The 19,767-nt window shown below is 38.8% G+C and overlaps 1 protein-coding gene across 1 annotated transcript in view; it reads left to right on the top strand.

The window, feature by feature from the left end:
- The window catches only part of LOC133574939 (nucleus accumbens-associated protein 2), a 124,723-nt gene that overhangs the window by 72,869 nt on the left and 32,087 nt on the right, over window positions 1-19,767 (top strand). The window lies entirely within an intron of this gene.

Raw genomic sequence — 19,767 nt, forward strand, 5'->3', positions numbered from 1 at the left:
ACCGTAGCTCACCGGCGTCACAATGTCAACAAACGCCATTGGTGGATCTACACCTGACATCCACTGTAATGATACCAAGTACAGTAGCGTATCTAGTAGGGATGATGCTCGAACCCGGTTTTCCTGGTTGTTTGATAAGAAAAGAACCGAGTCCTCGGACTCAAATCCCTTTTTGAGAACCGGTACTTGTTATCGAGACCACTATAGTAAAGAAAAAGAGTTGGTTCTTTATTCGAATCCCTGGGAACGAATCCCGTCCCGACAAGAAATGCCCCGTAGGACATCACAAGAAATGACGTCACATAGCTCAGTCATTTGTCACGGTGGGGTGCAGCGTGCTGCGGTTCGTTCCCCCGGGCCTCAAAACTGACGGCTCCAGACGAAAGCGTGCAGGTAGGAGATCATTTATTTCTCATAAATCATACACATTACAACAGACAGGAACGAAACAAAAGGAAAGCCTGCCGTTCGCACGAGAAGCTAAAGCAAAAACTTACTTAGCACAGGAATACTAGAAGCTAAGGTAACTTTAGCACAGGAATCATGAGCTCGAAAACCAGAATGCCAACGTAACTGTTGCAAATGCAAACAATGAAGCCACGACGAGTGACCGGAAAAGGCAGGCTTAAATAGAGTCTCTGATGAGCAACAGGTGCGCGTACAAGGCAGGTGAAAATCATAAGTAACCATGGTGACTAAAACAAACCCCCGAAGTGCACAAAACTAAGGAAGTCCAAAACTAACAGAACATAACTAAACAAAACATGATCCGACCACGGATCATGACATCACCGACCCCAGAATGTGAGACTTGGCCCGCACCTCTCATCCTCCCGCACGCTGAGCATCGGCTCCCCACAGGGCTGTGTGCTGAGCCCCCTCCTCTACTGCCTTTACACCCATGACTGCAGTCCGGCCCACAGTGACAACCTTACCGTCAAGTTCGCCGACGATACCACAGTGGTCGGGCTCATCTCCAGGGGTGACGAGGCTGCCTACAGAGAGGAGGTCCTGAAGCTGACGGCCTGGTCTTCGGAGAACAACCTCGCTCTCAACACCAGCAAGACCAGAGAGATCATCGTCGACTTCAGGAGGAGCAGCACCGACCCTGCCCCCCTCTACATCAACGGCGAGCGTGTAGAGAGGGTCCACACCTTCAGGTACCTTGGAGTCCACATCTCTAATGACTTCTCCTGGACAGTCAACACCACACCAATCATCAAGAAGGCTCAGCAGCGGCTACACTTCCTTAGAGTCCTCGGGAAGTACAACCTGAAGCCTGACCTGCTGCTGACCTTCTACCGCTCGTCCATCGAGAGCCTGCTGACCTACTGTATTACGGTATGGTACGGCAGCTGCACTGCAGCAGACAGGGAGAGGCTGCAAAGAGTGGTCAAGACGGCTCAGAAGATCATCGGCCGCCCTCTCCCCTCTCTGACGGACATCTACACCTCCCGTTGCCTCAACAGAGCCAGTGCCATCATCAAGGACAGCACCCACCCTGGCTCTGACCTGTTCCACCTGCTGCCCTCTGGGAAGCGCTACAGGTGCATTAAAACCAAAACAAACAGGCTAAAGAACAGCTTCTTCCCCAGGGCCATAACCATCCTGAACGGACTGCCCCATTGTCCCTCATAACTGCCTTCTCTCCGGTGCAATAACCCATTGGACCAACCACCCTGTTTTTGTTTTGTTTTTTCATGTATATATTAATTTCACACCATATTCATTGCACTTCTACATTTTTTATATTTCTATATATTTGCACATTGTTTTTCTAGCATGCACACATCGCACTGTATGGAATGGCCTCAATCTCGTTACCTTGCGTAATGACAAAGCTGATTCTGATTCTGATTCTGATCATTAGGCATCACTGGTGCTTTCTTTATTTCTTTAGTTTATTTGGAACATGAACACACTTACAGTATAATACATCACAGTTTCATATCATTTCACTTTACAGGAGTAGGAAGAAGTAAAGCTTATTTAATCCTACCCCTTTCCCACTTCATAGAGTTTACAAATACTGTATATACATCATTTACTGACCTTTTTATAATAAAATATCTGTGAATTAGTATATACAACAGTTTTGTAATATGTAATTAATTAATTCTGTCATTATTAATATACTGAGATGAAGAATATCTTACTTTCAATAAGGTTGAAAGTATTTCTCATAATTCTTCTTCTTTGTACTTTGTAAGCACTATTCATTTGAACAACCTCTTAAACTGGATCATATCAGTACAATGTTTAACTTCTTTACTTAATCCATTCCATCATTTAATTCCACATCATTTTAGCTGTTTGCAATTTTACCAAATCATCGAACTTTAATATAATAAATAAAGGGTTTGTATGTTCTCTATATCCAACATTATGTATCAGTCTAATTGATCTTTTTGTAACACGGTTAATGAATGTAGCGCACATTTGTAGTTATCTCCCCACATTTCTGCACAATAACTCAGATATGGTAATACTATAGTAGCGAGCAGTAGAGAATGTGAAGTGATTTGTTAAACCAAATATTGTGTTTTTTTTCCATATACAACAACCTATCTGGACCCGATAAGAGAATCGATAAGGAATCGGTTCGATAAGAGGATTCGATAATAGGCTCGAACTCGATAATTTCTTATCAAACATCATCCCTAGTATCTCGTCTACTATGATTACGTCGATATTTTTTGGCATCACAACATCTTCTTTCGTTTAAAATTTTTTTTATATTATGTTTATAAACTCAGGAAATATGTCCCTGGACACATGAGGACTTTGAATATGACCAATGTATGATCCTGTAACTACTTGGTATCGGATTGATACCCAAATTTGTGGCATCATCCAAAATTAATGTAAAGTCTCAAACAACAGAAGAATAAGTGATTATTACATTTTAACAGAAGTTTAGATAGAACATGTTAAAAGAGAAAGTAAGCAGATATTAACAGTAAATGAACAAGTAGATTAATAATTCATTTTCTACCACTTGTCCTTAATAATTTTGACAAAATAATAGAATGGAAAATGACACAATATGTTACTGCATACGTCAGCAGACTAATTAGGAGCCTTTGTTTGCTTACTTACTACTAAAAGACAAGTTGTCTTGTATGTTCGCTATTTTATTTAAGGACAAACTTGCGATAAGAAACATATGTTTAATGTACCCTAAGATTGTTTTAGTTCAAATAAAGCCGATAATGCAATTTTTTGTGGTGCCCTTTATTTAAAAAAAGTATCGAAATAATTTTGGTACCGGTACCAAAATATTAGTATTGGGACAACACTAGTGCCATTCAAGATTGCCATAATATATTTAACTATTAGCCGCAATTATACTCAAATACGAAGTTTGGTAGAGGGCCACACAATATTTGAGAGGTTGAGACCCCTGCTTGACACACTGATTTGTTCTTGTTTACAAGCACTTTCCCCCATTAGAGATCATGAAAACAGACACAACCTGTTCTGGGGTCAATCTGTCACCAACATTGCACTGTTTTAAGTTACATTTGAACCCTCTTGGATGTCACATTAGTGTTAACAATTTCCTAACTGCAAGACGTAAGAACAAAACACATAAAGTCACAGCAACAATAAATCCGTTAACCTTATTAAAAAATAAAACACTGAAGTGTAAAAATAAGGTAGGCACTTATACACTAAGTTGTGATCATGATTAAACACTCTGTCTAACTTTATTAAGCTTCAATTGCGGTTTAACATTTTCAATGTCAGGTAGATGCAAAAGAAGTCATCCAATCTTAAACGAACACGTAAAAACAGTAAAACACTTGGTTGTGACTTTAGTGCCGAACGATAGAAGTACGGTATAATGAATGCATGGCCCACTCTAAGGAGGGGGTCAGCAACCCGCGGCTCTCAAGCCACTTGCGGCTCTTTATCACCGCCCTAGTGGCTCTCTGGAGATTTTTCAAAAATGGAAAAAGATGGGGGGAAAATAAATTTGTTTTAATAATGTTTCAGTAGGAGGACAAACATAACACAAACCTTCCTAATTGTTAGAAAGCCTAGTGTTGAATATGTTTGTGTTTATGCTTCACTGATGACAGTATTTGGCCAGTGCCGTTTTGTCGTACTCATTTTGGCGGTCCTTGAACTCACCGTAGTTGGTTATTTATGTGTACAACTTTCTCCGTCGCTGCCACAGAAAGACGTGTTTTATGCCACTCCATCTTTGTCTCATTTTGTCCACCAAACGTTTTATGCCGTGCGTGAATGCACAAAGGTGAGCTTTGTTGATGTTATTGACTTGCCTGGAGTGCTAACAATCCATGCTAACATGCTATTTAGCTAGCTGTGTGTACATATTGCATCATTATGCCTCGTTTGTACGTATATTTGAGTTCATTTAATTTCCTTTACCGTTGTCCTCTGTGTATTTAATTTATATTTGCATGTCTCATGACACTTTATCTGTATGTAATATTGGCTGCATATCGGATTGTGTGCCATATTGTTCCAGACTACAGCAAACGTTACCCAGCTTGCAAAGATTGTAATACATCCATTAGAAGAAGACAACCTGTCCTTCCTTTAACTTGGGTACACACATCTATACCTTTGGCAGTTTTAAGCCAGTAATTTCCAGGAGTTATCTCACCCGCTGAGACACTAACTTAATGTGTTGCCTTCATTATAAAACTTACATAAGGCTTTTAACTTTTTGCGGCTCCAGACAGATTTGTTTTTTGTATTTTTGGTCCAATATGGCTCCTTCAACATGTTGGGTTGCCGACCCCTGATCTAAGGCAAAACCTTCAATTTCTTATTCGTTTGTGTTTCAAAAACTATTTTACCTCGAAAATAGGGATGTTAAGATATCAAAATCTCTCGAAACGAAATTATCACAGGGAGTTTGTTTGTCTGTTTGTTATGGTGCCCCTCTTGGTCGAATTTCCGACTCGGAAAGTCGGAGAATTCTCACCACCCTCAAGTTTGTTTCAAAGATGCCTGCTCTATGCGCTTCTATAATATCCATTATTACCACTTCTGATTAGTTTTTGTTGCAGTAAATCAGCCACATACAATGTATTGTTGAAGTTTATATATGATAACATCACTGTAGTGTAAACTGCATTTATTTCATGTGGTATATACGCTGTACATCACTATGTTTCCTCTTCATCCACCGTGTTTGAAGGTTGCAGAAAGAGTGCATATTTTCCCATAAGTTGTTTATATTCGGACAAGGCAAGCGCAAAAATAGCTTTCGTGGATGTGTCGATCTTATCGCAACTGGAACGCTCAAAACTCGACAGTGACGTCATTCCCAGCTCCGAATTCCAACTTTGGAGGTAACTGGAAAGCGGCATAAGCAACATAACTCAAAATGTTATTGATGGACTTTGGTGAAATGATCAGGAAATGTCCATAAAAAAAATTCCTATTATTTACTCTGATCTCTTACTGTGTTCCACTCCACCACCTTTCGCACACGCCCTTTGGTCTTGTGCTGCGCAGAGGATTATGGGAGATGTAGTTCATTTTTAGACGGGCCAAAGCAAAAGCGCCAAAAAAAACTACACTCACTAAGTTTTTGTTTCATACTAGAGATGTCCGATAATGGCTTTTTTGCCAATACCCGATATTCCGATATTGTCCAACTCTTAATTACCGATACCGATATCAACCGATACCAATATATATACAGTCGTGGAATTAACACATTATTATGCCTAATTTTGTTGTGATGCCCCGCTGGATGCATTAAACAATGTAACAAGGTTTTCCAAAATAAATCAACTCAAGTTATGGAAAAAAATGCCAACAAGGCGCTGCCATATTTATTATTGAAGTCACAAAGTGCATTATTTATTTTAACATGCCTCAAAACAGCAGCTTGGAATTTGGGACATGCCCTCCCTGAGAGAGCATGAGGAAGTTGAGGTGGGTGGGGTGGGGGGGGTAGGATGTAGCGGGGGGTGTATATTGTAGCGTCCCGGAAGAGTTTGTGCTGCAAGGGGTTCTGGGTATTTGTTCTGTTGTGTTTATGTTGTGTTATGGTGCGGATGTTCTCCCGAAATGTGTTTGTCATTCTTGTTCGGTGTGGGTTCACATTGTGGCGCATATTTGTAGCAGTGTTAAAGTTGTTTATACGGCCACCATAAGTGTGAGCTGTATGGCTGTTGACCAAGTATGCCTTGCATTCACTTGTGTGTGTGTGTGTGTGTGTGTGTTTGTGTGTGAAAAGCCGTAGATATTATGTGACTGGGCCGGCACGCAAAGACAGTGCCTTTAACGTTTATTGGCGCTCTGTACTTCGCCCTACGTCCGTGTACACAGCGGCGTTTTAAAAAGTCATAAATTTTACTTTTTGAAACCGATACCGATAATTTTGAAACCGATCATTTCCGATAATACATTTTAAAGCATTTATCGGCCGATAATATCGGCAGTCCGATATTATCGGACATCTATATTTCATACCATCAGACGTCATGTAGGACTGCACAATTAATCTAATTTTAATCGTGATCTCGAATTTGGCAGCTACGTTTAAATGAGGGTGATCATCGGTGATATTAACAATTAAAAAAACAGGCTCGGCTGCAAAACCCCAACAAACAGCTACAAAAGCGAGGGTGCCCAAAATATAGACAACCGTAACATCAACCGTGAACCATGGGACCCCATATGTATACACCTCTCCAAGACACGCCAAAATAACGGGTCATGTTTGTCATCATCATATCATGTTGTATTTGGCCAAAGACAAATACTTTGAGCAGTAGAATGAATATGTCACTTTGTATGTGGCTTTCGTTCATAATCTAATTGTTTTCATTTGTTTGAACTGTATGATTGCACTCTGCAAGGGCATATTTATTTTAGTTAGCCCTTTGTCTTTTTTACATTTTATATTATTATTAATGAAAACATTTTTATAGTTTCATTTTGAAATGAAAGCCAAGTTCACATACTGTTTGTTTGAAATAGAAACTGCCATAAAATTTGTTTTAATTAACTTTCAATAATCGTGATTTCATTATTGATGAAAATAATTGTGATTATTATTTTGGCCATAATCGTGCAGTCCTAACGTCACAACATTATTGTGATGATTTTGAAACCGCAATACCGGTATCTTCGATACCTTTACACCCCGAGAAAATAAGGAAAATAATGTGTTCAAGTGTCAAAGTGTCAGTTTTATATAACATTTTGACATTCCTAACTGTCACATGAGTCCAAATATAAGTTAACCAAATGCTTTACCAATAGTGAGTTTTGCAACCACTCACAATTTGATTCAGATTCTTGGGGGGAAGATTTGATTCTCTTAATATATTATTTGGTGTAAAGATTATGATAAAACTTTTCACAAAGGGGTAAAAAAGCTCTTCTTGCCTGCTGACTATGAGATATACACTCGACAATTAAGCGTGAAAATTGCCTACAGTTTATTAATGAATAAATATAAAAAAAAATTTTTTTTTTTTTTTTAATAGATTCTTGAAAATGAGTCGAATCAGAACAAATAAGATTTGCGGTTCACAAGTGAATCAATTTTTTTAGCACCCCCTTATACATAAAACATCAGAAACGTCTTAATTTAATTAACTTATGTATAGGTACAATTTTTTTTTTTAACATTTTGTAATTGTCACTCAAATGTAAAAAGTAAAAAAAAACATTCTTGTCCAGTTTTAAGACATAACATTCACAAATTCTGGTTTGACTAATAACTGTGACCTAATCTGTGGTGTAATCTCATTTAATTTACATGCTTATTTAAATGTTATTCAAGTGAAAAAAGTAGTTCAAAGAAAAAACTGCACTTTTGGTGAGGATTTTTCCCATCAATTTCTATGGGATAAAAACACGTGTTTCCCTTTCCTGTGCGTTCTAGAAAGTTAAAAACTGCTAGCACAATGGCGTTTTCAATGCAGGTAGGGCGGGATTCACCTGTTTCACCTTAAAAACACACCTAAAAAACGGTCCGTTAAATGCCATTACCTGCATATTTACCAAGCTGTAGTGAAGTTGACTACATTTACATGCTCTAAATTAATCTGATTTCTCAAATAGTTCCGTTCAAAATAAGCATTCTACAACCCATGGAAACACCTTAATCTGATTGATTGATTGATTGATTGAAACTTTTATTAGTAGATTGTACATATTCCGTACAGTTCACCACTAAATGGTAACACCAGAATAAGTTTTTCAACTTGTTTAAGTCGGGGTCCACGTTAATCAATTCATGGTAAATCGTGATGGTGATCGTGTTTGGCTTTTGAAAAGTTGGACTAACACACCTAAATTATGCGATTGAAAACCAGATCTCTTGAGTGGGTGTGGGTACTGGAGGTGACCCTTTGTATCGGGCATCAACGGGCAATATAACCTGGAAGCGGATCCCATTCAGTCAAAACATAGCAACAACTGAAATAATGATAAGACTGTATAATTGTTCACAAATTAAAAGAATGAATAATTTTGAAGTCCATCGATGGGAGAGAAAAAAATACATTTTTAAGAAGGTTGCTGTATAATTGTTCGGACTCCAAAAACAAATACAAATGAGATCATGGAAAACAATAAAGCAGGAATATTAAAGACAAAGAAGAATGCGTAAACAAACCTCTTCACAGTGCATTTGTGCACCCCAGACTGATTAGCAATGACTCTGGATTCGGCACAACTCACAAGCTTGTCCAGAACAATAGCAACTCGCACTCAAAACGGTATCGGGGCACTCAGTCTGTTCCTTCGGACTTCAAACTCCTTCCATCAACCATCAATCCACAGAGCTTATTGAGTGAACTTTGAAACGTTCGAAAGTTTTCTGTCCATTCCCTGTCCAAAAATTCCTATAAAACGACTCTCTCCCACCAATCTTTGCTTCAGACTCGCATCCAACATATCCGAGACCTCCTTGCTAAAATACTACCATGGAGGTCTCTGAAACATGTTACAAACTTGACACTATAGTGTCATATTTGTGGCACAATCTCGGATAATTTGTTGACACTGACTGCTATTTAACATCAGCATTGCCATTAGAGATGTAATATTTGTAATCGGGTACAACAAGAACTGCGCTGTTGACTAGTGAGCAGCCGAAAAGATGCCTTGTTTTGGTGTGACATAGGTCAACCAGAAAAGCAATGCATTTATCTACGCTAAAAGGAAATAAGCGCCCTCCAGTGTACGGGAGGCACACGGCGTATGACCAATAGTCGCATTAGAAAGTGTAAATGTAGGTGTGAAATTACAAAAAAACGAACTATTTGAGAAATAGTCTAGTTTAGTTCATGGAAACATAGTCAGTATTATTGTAGGAGCTACCACAGTGGAACTACTTTTCTGGTGTAGTGACACAGGCGGAATCCCTATCATCTGCATTGTTAGCCACCTTCCGCTTTTTGCTATCCGGAGCGCACAGAAAAGAAGAAGACGTCTGTTCTCGTCTCACATTAGGATTCTCGCTGTTGGGCAAAATTAAGAAGAAGAAAAAGTGCAGTTTTCCCCTTAATTACCAAAAAATAGTCTTCCTTAATTTCAATAATACAACCGATAATGTGACCCTGTATATTTTGTATCTCCTTCTGAGACACACCGTCCTCCGTAGGGGAGATTTGTTACATTTTTTGAATTACAAATGTCAGAAATATTGTGCTGAAATGCAAAACACAAATGGTTCTTTGTAGGAAACACAGTATTTACTGTGTTTATTTCCTTGAAGCTGCTCTTTTCAGGAAAAGCCGCAAAATAGACACAAAAAGACAAAGCAACGTAATTGTCCCGAGTTAGACATTTGATGCTTGCTCACATGAAATATCGTGAGTTAGTTTGGACTCTGACTTTCAGGTTCTGGAAGACTGAAGAAATATGTACCGTATTTTTCGGAGTATAAGTCGCTCGGAAGTATAAGTCGCACCGGCCGAAAATGCATAATAAAGAAGGGAAAAATCATATATAAGTCGCACTGGAGTATAAGTCGCATTTTTGGGGGAAATGTATTTGATAAAACCCAACACCAAGAATAGACATTTGAAAGGCAATTTAAAATATATAAAGAATAGTGAACAACAGGCTGAATAAGTGTACGTTATATGACGCATAAATAACCAACTGAGAACGTGCCTGGTATGTTAACGTAACATATTATGGTAAGAGTCATTCAAATAACTATAACATATAGAACATGCTAAACGTTTACCAAACTATCTGTCACTCCTAATCGCTAAATCCCATGAAATCTTATACGTCTAGTCTCTCACGTGAATGAGCTAAATAATATTATTTGATATTTTACGGTAATGTGTTAATAATTTCACACATAAGTCGCTCCTGAGTATAAGTCGTACAAACTATGAAAAAAAACTGCGACTTGTAGTCCGAAAAATACGGTAAGTCTTAGATGTCTCTCTCAAAATCTCAGAATGTTCCATCATGTATGGTATCATTAGCTTGCACAAGTGTATGAATTAATTACTTGTTAATGAATTGTTAATTAACTAATCGTCTGGTATTGTCTTTCCTTCGCTAACTCTGGACATGCGACATCTGTTCTCCTGCCCACCGCCCCCTCGCATCAAAAACCTGTTGACAACAGCAGAAAAAGCCAGCAACTGAGGCGTAACTTCTTAATTTACACTGGTGATTAATTTGTGCAGAAATACAAGCTTAATTCTTGCTTGTTTACAGCGTGTAGGTGTTTGGTAAAAAGGTCTTTTGCATGATTCATAGTAAACACGCAACACTTACTCAAGAGTAAAGCCAAACAAAACAAAAACTATTGTATTACAAAAATGGTCAGAACTTTGGAGCTACTTCCAGATTACATTTTCTACCCTTGATTAAATGGCCCATGTGCTGCAAAAATGTTTCAATATTGCCTCTAATCCAGGAGTGTCCAAACTTTTACCACCCACGGCGCCATTTCTAAAAAAAAAATTGAAAGATGGAATTAAAAGCCTTAATTTTATGTCTACATTATTGGCCAAGGAAAACAAGCTGCGGGCTTAAAATGGCCCAAATGCCACACTTCGGACAGGGTTGCTCATTTATGTAATTCAAAGGAGTATTGTGTCTTTTGCAAAAAAAAGTTAAACTTTGCTTCAGCAAAATTAAGTAACTCCTTCCCTCCTGACTCCTTCCCTCCAGGGTTTTCAGAAGTTGCACGATTTTATATCTTGATGATTTATAATGTCTCAGGCCTTTGTTGTGTTGGCCTTTGCAGGTTATGTCACATTGGTAAGCTTATATCACTATTCTGTTGGGAACATTGAAGATGTGATTTTGATTTTGAATACCCATGCCAAATGGGTTGTGTTATGTCGATATGTTATGGGACATATGGCCAACTTCATTGGTTTTATATTAGGCAACAAGTCGATTGTGATTTGTGGACACCTACAGCAGTGTTTTTCAACCTTTTTTGAGCCAAGGCACATTTTTGCGTTGAAAAAATGCGGAGGCACACCACCGGCAGAAATCATTAAAAAACGAAACTCAGTTGACAGTAAAAAGTCGTTGTCACAATTGTTGGATATGACTTTAAACCATAACCAAGCATGTATCAAAATAGCTCTTGTCTCAAAGTAGGTGTACTGTCACAACCTGTCACATCACGCCGTGACTTATTTGGAGTTTTTTGCTGTTTTCCTGTGTGTAGTGTTTTAGTTCTTGTCTTGCGCTCCTATTTTGGTGGCTTCTTCTGTTTTTTTGGTATTTTCCTGTAGCAGTTTCATGTCTTCCTTTTGAGCGATATTTCCCGCATCTACTTTGTTTTAATCCTTCTTTATGGGGACATTGTCGATTGTCATGTCCAGTTCGGATGTCCATTGTGGACGCCATCTTTGCTCCACAGTAAGTCTTTGCTGTCGTCCAGCATTCTGTTTTTGTTTACTTTGTAGCCAGTTCAGTTTTAATTTCGTTTTGCATAGCCTTCCCTAAGCTTCAATGCCTTTTCTTAGGGGCACTTACCTTTTGTTTATTTTTGGTTTAAGCATTAAATACCTTTTTACCTGCACACTGCCTTCCGCTGTTTCCGACAGCTACAAAGCAATTTGCTACCAGCCCTCACCTACTGATATGGAAGAGTATTACACGGTTACTCTGCCGAGCTCTAGACAGCACCGACACTCAACAACAACACATCATTTGCAGACTATAATTACTGGTTTGCAAAAAATATGTTTTACCTCAAATAGGTGAAATTAGATCATCTCCCACGGCACACCAGACTGTATCTCACGGCACACTAGTTGAAAAACACTGACCTACAGGACTGGAGGTGACCACAATTTACAACTGTCACAGCAATTCATATTTACTGTCCCGTTTTTCATATCAAATTTGGCATGCTTGGCGAATTCTGTCTTCACCTCTGATAGTATGGGTTTAGGGACACAGGAAACAATGAGCTGCCATGAGGTGGCGACTTGTCCAGGGTGTACCCCGCCTTCCGCCCGAATGCAGCTGAGATAGGCTCCAGCACCCTCCGCGACCCCTAAAGGGACAAGCAGTAGAAAATAGATGGAAACAATGAGTAGACAGACTAAAATATGGTAAATTATAAATGGGTTATACTTGTATAGCGCTTTTCTACCTTCAAGGTACTCAAAGCGCTTTGACACTATTTCCACATTCACTCATTCACACACTGATGGCGGGAGCTGCCATGCAAGGCCCTAACCACAACCCAGGAGCAAGGGTGAAGTGTCTTGCTCAAGGACACAACGGACGTGACTTGGTTGGTAGAAGCTGGGGATCGAACCAGTAACCCTCAGGTTGCTGGCACGGTCACTCTCCCAACCGCTCTCCCCAAGTCAAAGTCCCTGGTGGGGACTTTGACTCTTTACTAATGGCTCAAGTCATCACCAATGACTGTACAAGTTGACTAAGTATTTGGTCCTGCGTGCACTACTTAGGTACAAAAAAACAGAACAGATGGCTGTCAAGACAGATTACTTTTGAAATGTGGCGGTTTAGGTAAAAGAAAGTATAGTACCTGGCCCTATATTGTATGTCATGGTCTATCTATGTCATGGTCATTGTTACACGTGAACATAATCCATTTTGTTTTCAATAGTTTCACTAGATTAGTGGTCACCAACGTGGTGCCCGTGGGCACCAGGTAGCCCATAGGGACCAGATGAGTAGCCCGCTGGCCTGTTCTAAAAATACCTCAAATAGCAGCACTTACCAGTAAGCTGCCTCTATTTTTAAAATTGTATTTATTTACTAGCAAGCTGGTCTCGCTTTGCTCGACATTTTTAATTCTAAGAGAGACAAAACTCAAATAGAATTTGAAAATCCAAGAAAATATTTTAAAGACTTGGTCTTCACTTGTTTAAATAAATTCTTTTTTTTTTTTTACTTTGCTTCTTATATTTTTCAGAAAGACAATTTTAGAGAAAAAATACAACCTTAAAAATTATTTTAGGATTTTTAAACACATATACCTTTTTACCTTTTAAATTCCTTCCTCTTTCCTGACAATTTAAATCAATGTTCAAGTAAATGTATTTTTTTTATTGTAAAGAATAATAAATGCATTTTAACTTATTCTTCATTTTAGCTTCTGTTTTTTCGACGAAGAATATTTGTGAAATATTCCTTCAAACTTATTATGATTAAAATTTTAAAAAAAATATTCTGGCAAATCTAGAAAATCTGTAGAATCAAATTTAAATCTTATTTCAAAGTCTTTTGAATTTCTTTTAAAATTTTAGTTCTGGAAAATCTAGAAGAAATAATGATTTGTCTTTGTTAGAAATATAGCTTGGTCCAATTTGTTATATATTCTAACAAAGTGCAGATTAGATTATAACCTATTTAAAACATGTCATCAAAATTCTAAAATTAGTCTTAATGAGTAAACATTTCTAATGATGTTCCCCATGAATTCTTTTTTTTTATTTTTTCAAAAAGATTCGAATTAGCTAGTTTTTCCCTTCTTTTTTTCGGTTGAATTTTGAATTTTAAAGAGTCGAAATTGAAGATAAACTATGTTTCAAAATTTAATTTTCATTTTTTTCGTGTTTTCTTCTCTTTTAAACCGTTCAATTAAGTGTTTTTTTCATCATTTATTCTCTACAAAAAAACCTTGCGTAAAAGGAAAAAAAATGTACGACGGAATGACAGACAGAAATACCCTTTTTTTTAAATATATATATATATATATATATATAGATTTATTTATTTAGCTATTCTTGTTCAAACCACACTTACATGTAACTTACAAATGACAATATATATATATATATATATATATATATATATATATATATATATATATATATATATAAACACTTAAAATGTAAAGTGTTTTTTGTGTTTAATATAAATGAACTCTGACCTAGTATAGTTCAAAGGTCAGTATAACATAGAGTTAAAGGTAAATTGAGCAAATTGGCTATTTCTGGCAATTTATTTAAGTGTGTATCAAACTAGTAGCCCTTTGCATTAATCAGTACCCAAGAAGTAGCTCTTGGTTTCAAAAAGGTTGGTGACCCCTGCACTAGATGATGTTAGGGCTGTGCCTGCATTTGTAAGTTTCATTGCGAAAATCAAAAAACATTTTAACAAAGCTTTGTGTAGTTGGGGTATGGCTCATTTGTTAATTTGGTGGATTATGTCTTCACCTACATTTGTTTGGCATTTGGCAACCAGTCTCTATTGTAGTTTATCACCACCTTTAAGACTGAAGGGGAACCGCAAATCAAATGTTTTGTTTGTATTTCCTACAGTACGGACAATAGTAGACATTCGCACAATATTGTTAGTTTCATTTTAACGATTGAGGATGTGATAATTGCGTTTGTGTGTTTCATAACGAAACTAAAAACCTGGTATTAACGATTGGACTGATTGAATTTGAAAATTGGGAAAATTGATGGATGTTGTATTCTCCTTCCTTCGTTTGTTGACAGTTGTTAGCCAGTACCTATTGTGGTTTATTGCCTCCTACATGAGCGAAGTCTGGCAAAATTAATGACTTTCAGAATTAATCTTTTTTAAAGCAGCAGCTCACATCTATTGTCTGTTTTTCTTATGGACAATATTACACTAGGGAAGGTGTCTCCAACGGGTAGCTCATGAACTACCAGTAGCTTGCCAACCGGTTGAGTAGTTTACTTAAGGGTCAAAGAATAATTAAACTGTTAGTATTTTTATAACCGTTTCATTAAGATATCCATTTTCTACCGCTTATTCCCTTTTGGGGTGGCGGGGGGGCGCTGGAGCCTATCTCAGCTACAATCGGGCGGAAGGCGGGGTACACCCTGGACAAGTCGCCACCTCATCGCAGGGCCTCATTAAGATATAAGGCCTTTATTTATTGACAAATTACCACAAAACAGCATTTAAGGCAATAGCCGCACAGTTTGAGTGGAGATCTGCTTTGGAAATGAAGTACATTTCAAATGTTGTCAGTCACATAAATAAAACCCAAGTAGCTGACTTTTTTTGTAAAGTAGCTCTCATAGTAATGAAGGTTTGAGACCCCTGCACGAACTAATAGTTTTTCAATATTGTTAACAGTTTACAAGACAATTGAGGATATGACAATTGCGCCTAGGTATCCAAAACTTCTTTAATAATTCTGAAAAAAATTGGGTCCAGGCCATAGAAGATCACACAGATTTGTTGGACATTGTCTTCTTCATTTTGATTGTTGTTAGCCTGTCCCTATTGGGATTTACTTGGGAAGCAGTCTCTACCACTACTGTCTGTTGCAAATATTTTTGACCCTGTTTACTTACATCCGAAATATGAAACAAAACCTTTTTTTTTCTTTATACTTTTTTAATATATTCTTTATTAGGAGTTTAAAGGGGAACATTATCACCAGACCTATGTAATATATACCTTGATGTTGCAGAAAAAAGACCATATATTTTTTTAACCGATTTCCGAACTCTAAATGGGTGAATTTTAGCGAATTAAACGCCTTTCTATTATTCGCTCTCAGAGCGATGAAGTCACGTTGTGACGTCACATCGGGAAGCAATCCGCCATTTTCTCAAACACCGTGTCAAATCAGCTCTGTTATTTTCCGTTTTTTTCGACTGTTTTCCGTACCTTGGAGACATCATGCCTCGTCGGTGTGTTGTCGGAGGGTGTAACAACACGAACAGGGACGGATTCAAGTTGCACCAGTGGCCCAAAGATGCGAAAGTGGCAAGAAATTGGACGTTTGTTCCACACACTTTACCGACGAAAGCTATGCTACGACAGAGATGGCAAGAATGTGTGGATATCCTGCGACACTCAAAGCAGATGCATTTCCAACGATAAAGTCAAAGAAATCTGCCGCCAGACCCCCATTGAGTGTGTGAGAAATTCAGGGACAAAGGACCTCGGTAGCACGGCAAGCAATGGCGGCAGTTTGTTCCCGCAGATGAGCGAGCTAAACCCCTTGGATGTCTTGGCTCACACCGTCCCTTATGCCACCGAAGGTGATCAAGAGAAGAATATCGACCCTAGCTTCCCTGGCCTGCTGACATCAACTCCAAAACTGGACAGATCAGCTTTCAGGAAAAGATAGCGGATGAGGATATGTCTACAGAATATATTAATTGATGAAAATTGGGCTGTCTGCACTCTCAAAGTGCATGTTGTTGCCAAATGTATTTCATATGCCGTAAACCTAGTTCATAGTTGTTAGTTTCCTCTAATGCCAAACAAACACATACCAATCGTTGGTTAGAAGGCGATCACCGAATTAGTCCTCGCTTTCTTCCGTGTCGCTGGCTGTCGTGTCGTTTTCGTTGGTTTCGCTTGCATACGGTTCAAACCGATATGGCTCAATAGCTTCAGTTTCTTCTTCAATTTCGTTTTCGCTACCTGCCTCCACACTACAACCATCCGTTTCAATACATGTGTAATCTGTTGAATCGCTTAAGCCGCTGAAATCCGAGTCTGAATCCGAGCTAATGTCGCTATAGCTTGCTGTTCTATGCGCCATGTTTGTTTGTGTTGTTGTGTTCACTATGTGACGTCACAGGAAAATGGACGGGTGTATATAACGATGGTTAAAATTAGGCACTTTGAAGCTTTTTTTAAGGATATTGCGTGATGGGTAAAATTTTGAAAAAAACTTCGAAAAATAAAATAAGCCACTTGGAACTGATTTTTAATGGTTTTAACCCTTCTGAAATTGTGATAATGATCCCCTTCAATGTTTACATTTTGCAAAAGATTTAGCAAACACAAAAAAAGTCACTTTTTTCCCCATTTTTTTGTTTACGCACATAAACGAAAATAACTTTTGTGGCGCCCCTCATGGGTTGGTTTGGAAGTCATGTTGGAATACATGTGTAATTATTAGACAAATTGTTCGATGACTTACGGGCAGTCAGTCGCATAGTGCTCCCCTTCTCCTTGCTAATACAATTTCTTTGATGGCGGGCAGCCATGTTCATCAAATTGTATTGACATGTGCCAAATTGTGGTCCGAGTCTGCATCTAGCAACGTTCTATAAGGACATGGACCTATAGTCAAATAATTATGTATTTTAAGTTTTGACGGGGGTGGCACAGGCGTTGTGTGCCTCACAATACGAAGGTTCTGGGTTCGATCCAGGGCTCAGGATCCTTCTGTGTGGAGTTTGCATGTTCTCCCCGTGACTGCGTGGGTTCCCTCCCGGGTTCTCCGGCTTCCTCCCACCTCCAAAGACATGCACCTGGGGATTGGTTGATTGGCAACACTAAATTGGCCCTAGTGGGTGAATGTGAGTGTGAATGTTGTCTATCAGTGTTGGCCCTGCGATGAGGTGGCGATTTGTACTGGCTTATCAGATCAGGCAACCACACTGACCAATTGCATACGAGTTAAGCAATCTCACATACTCTGTGCATTCCATCCGGTAAACTTGGCAACAAAATGTGGAGACAGACGGTAGAAGAGCAAAGTGAGTGACACGGAAGAACCACGTAATCCATATCCACATAAATGAGAAGTAAAAGAGTGAGGCAGAGGGAGGACAGAGACAAGGGCGCGTTAGAGGTGATAGAAGAGCGATTTGTCCTCGCTTGCTACTTCTGCCCTCCATTGTCCTGACCACTTGGAGAGAGAGGACAAGGACAAGCCGGAGACAACAGAACAATAAATACATATGGCCTGGAACTCCTTTTGAAGACCTATGTTATGGATAAATGTAGCGATTGGAATGAATTGGAATGTAACTGAGTATAAGTTGCGTTGTTTCTTCACAAAAATACACAAAAGTAACAAGTATGGTGCAGCAAAACTAACCTGGCTCCCGCCAGATCCTTGTAGTTCGCTGAGCTTCACACAAGGATCTGGGCTCGAGGGCATTGCAAACTCCTTCAAGATAACAAAAATTAATGAACCAATCAGGATCGCCGGGCGGGATTTTATAGATGTGACGTAGCGCCGAAACGACTGTTTGATTCAGACAACAATGGCGGCACGCAGCGAGGAGTCATGTGCTGACATTGATTCTGCTATTGCAACTGTTTTGTCGAATCTATCGAATATTAATTCTTTAAAAGATGAACAGAGAACGGTTTTGAAGGCATTTATTAACTTTTCCCTCTGTCGTTATCCAATATGTCGGCTGTTCTGTTTTGGATTTCGCAGCGTCGCTCTCAAATGCGTCACGGGTTGATTTCGATGTGAGTGGTTGAAGTAGCACGTCATTCAAGATAAAGGACAAGTGGTTTATCCAATCACAAACAATGATTTTTTTTTACAAGGCCCCGCCTTCTGAAATAGATCTCCTATTGAAAAGTCCCAGATCCTTGTGTGGAGCTCAGCGAACTACAAGAATCTGGCGAGAGTCAGGTTACATCAAAACTACTCTGAAAAGTAAAGTTCATCCAAAAAGTTACCGAAGTAAATGTAGTGTGTTACTACCAGTGTTGGGACTAACGCTTTACAAAGTAACGCGTTACTGTAACGCCGTTATTTTCAGCGGTAACTAGTAGTCTAACGCGTTATTTTTCATATTCAGTAACTCATTTAGCGTTACTACATGATGTGTTACTGCGTTATTTTACGATATTTTTTATATAGTATCGGCTTGAAACTGAGAAGATCTTGTTTTATTGGAGAGCTGCGGTGTCGTCCTTCTGATTCTTCCTGTGTCACAAGAGACGCGCTGTGTGTGTGTGTGTGTGGGGGCGGGGGGCGTGTCTCTGTTTACTAACATCATGGCGGAGCCGAAGCAGAGTTTCTTAACATGGAGATATTCTCACTACTTTTCTTTTGTCGAACACAAAGAAAAGTTTTAGTTAAAATTTTAATTAAATGTAAGTTGTTTCTTGGATCAAAGATCCCATCTCCTGCCCAAAACAGCACTTCAAAGCTAATTAGCATTATATCGGGCATTTTCCAAGTAACTGGACACAGTGGACAGTGAGTACATAAACATGGAAAGCGAGCTAAAGAAGACACTCCAAACTCTGCCTTGGCTCATCATTCAGCACTGAAGGTACACACTCTGTCAATTCTCTTATATACTGTTGCTCTTTCATTCTAGACTTCTAGAGTGTTTGATTATCACATCACTCTAAATGTATAGACTATAAAGTTCACAAACATAAAGAGGGATCCTAGTGGTCCAGGCCAATCTTTCCTTTTCTCTAAACTAAAACTTGGGAAATGTGTAGAGTGTTCTGGGCTTCACTGAAGACATAATTTTATTTCACAATTCCTTGAGAGAAAAAAAACGCCTGGTTAGGCTTTGTGTGTAAAGCAGTATGTGTGCTGTATATAGTGACATGACATATAATCACGTCATGTGTGCCTTC

The sequence above is a fragment of the Nerophis lumbriciformis genome, linkage group LG32, assembly GCF_033978685.3.
Source record: "Nerophis lumbriciformis linkage group LG32, RoL_Nlum_v2.1, whole genome shotgun sequence".
In the NCBI taxonomy this organism is placed as follows: Eukaryota; Metazoa; Chordata; class Actinopteri; order Syngnathiformes; family Syngnathidae; genus Nerophis; species Nerophis lumbriciformis.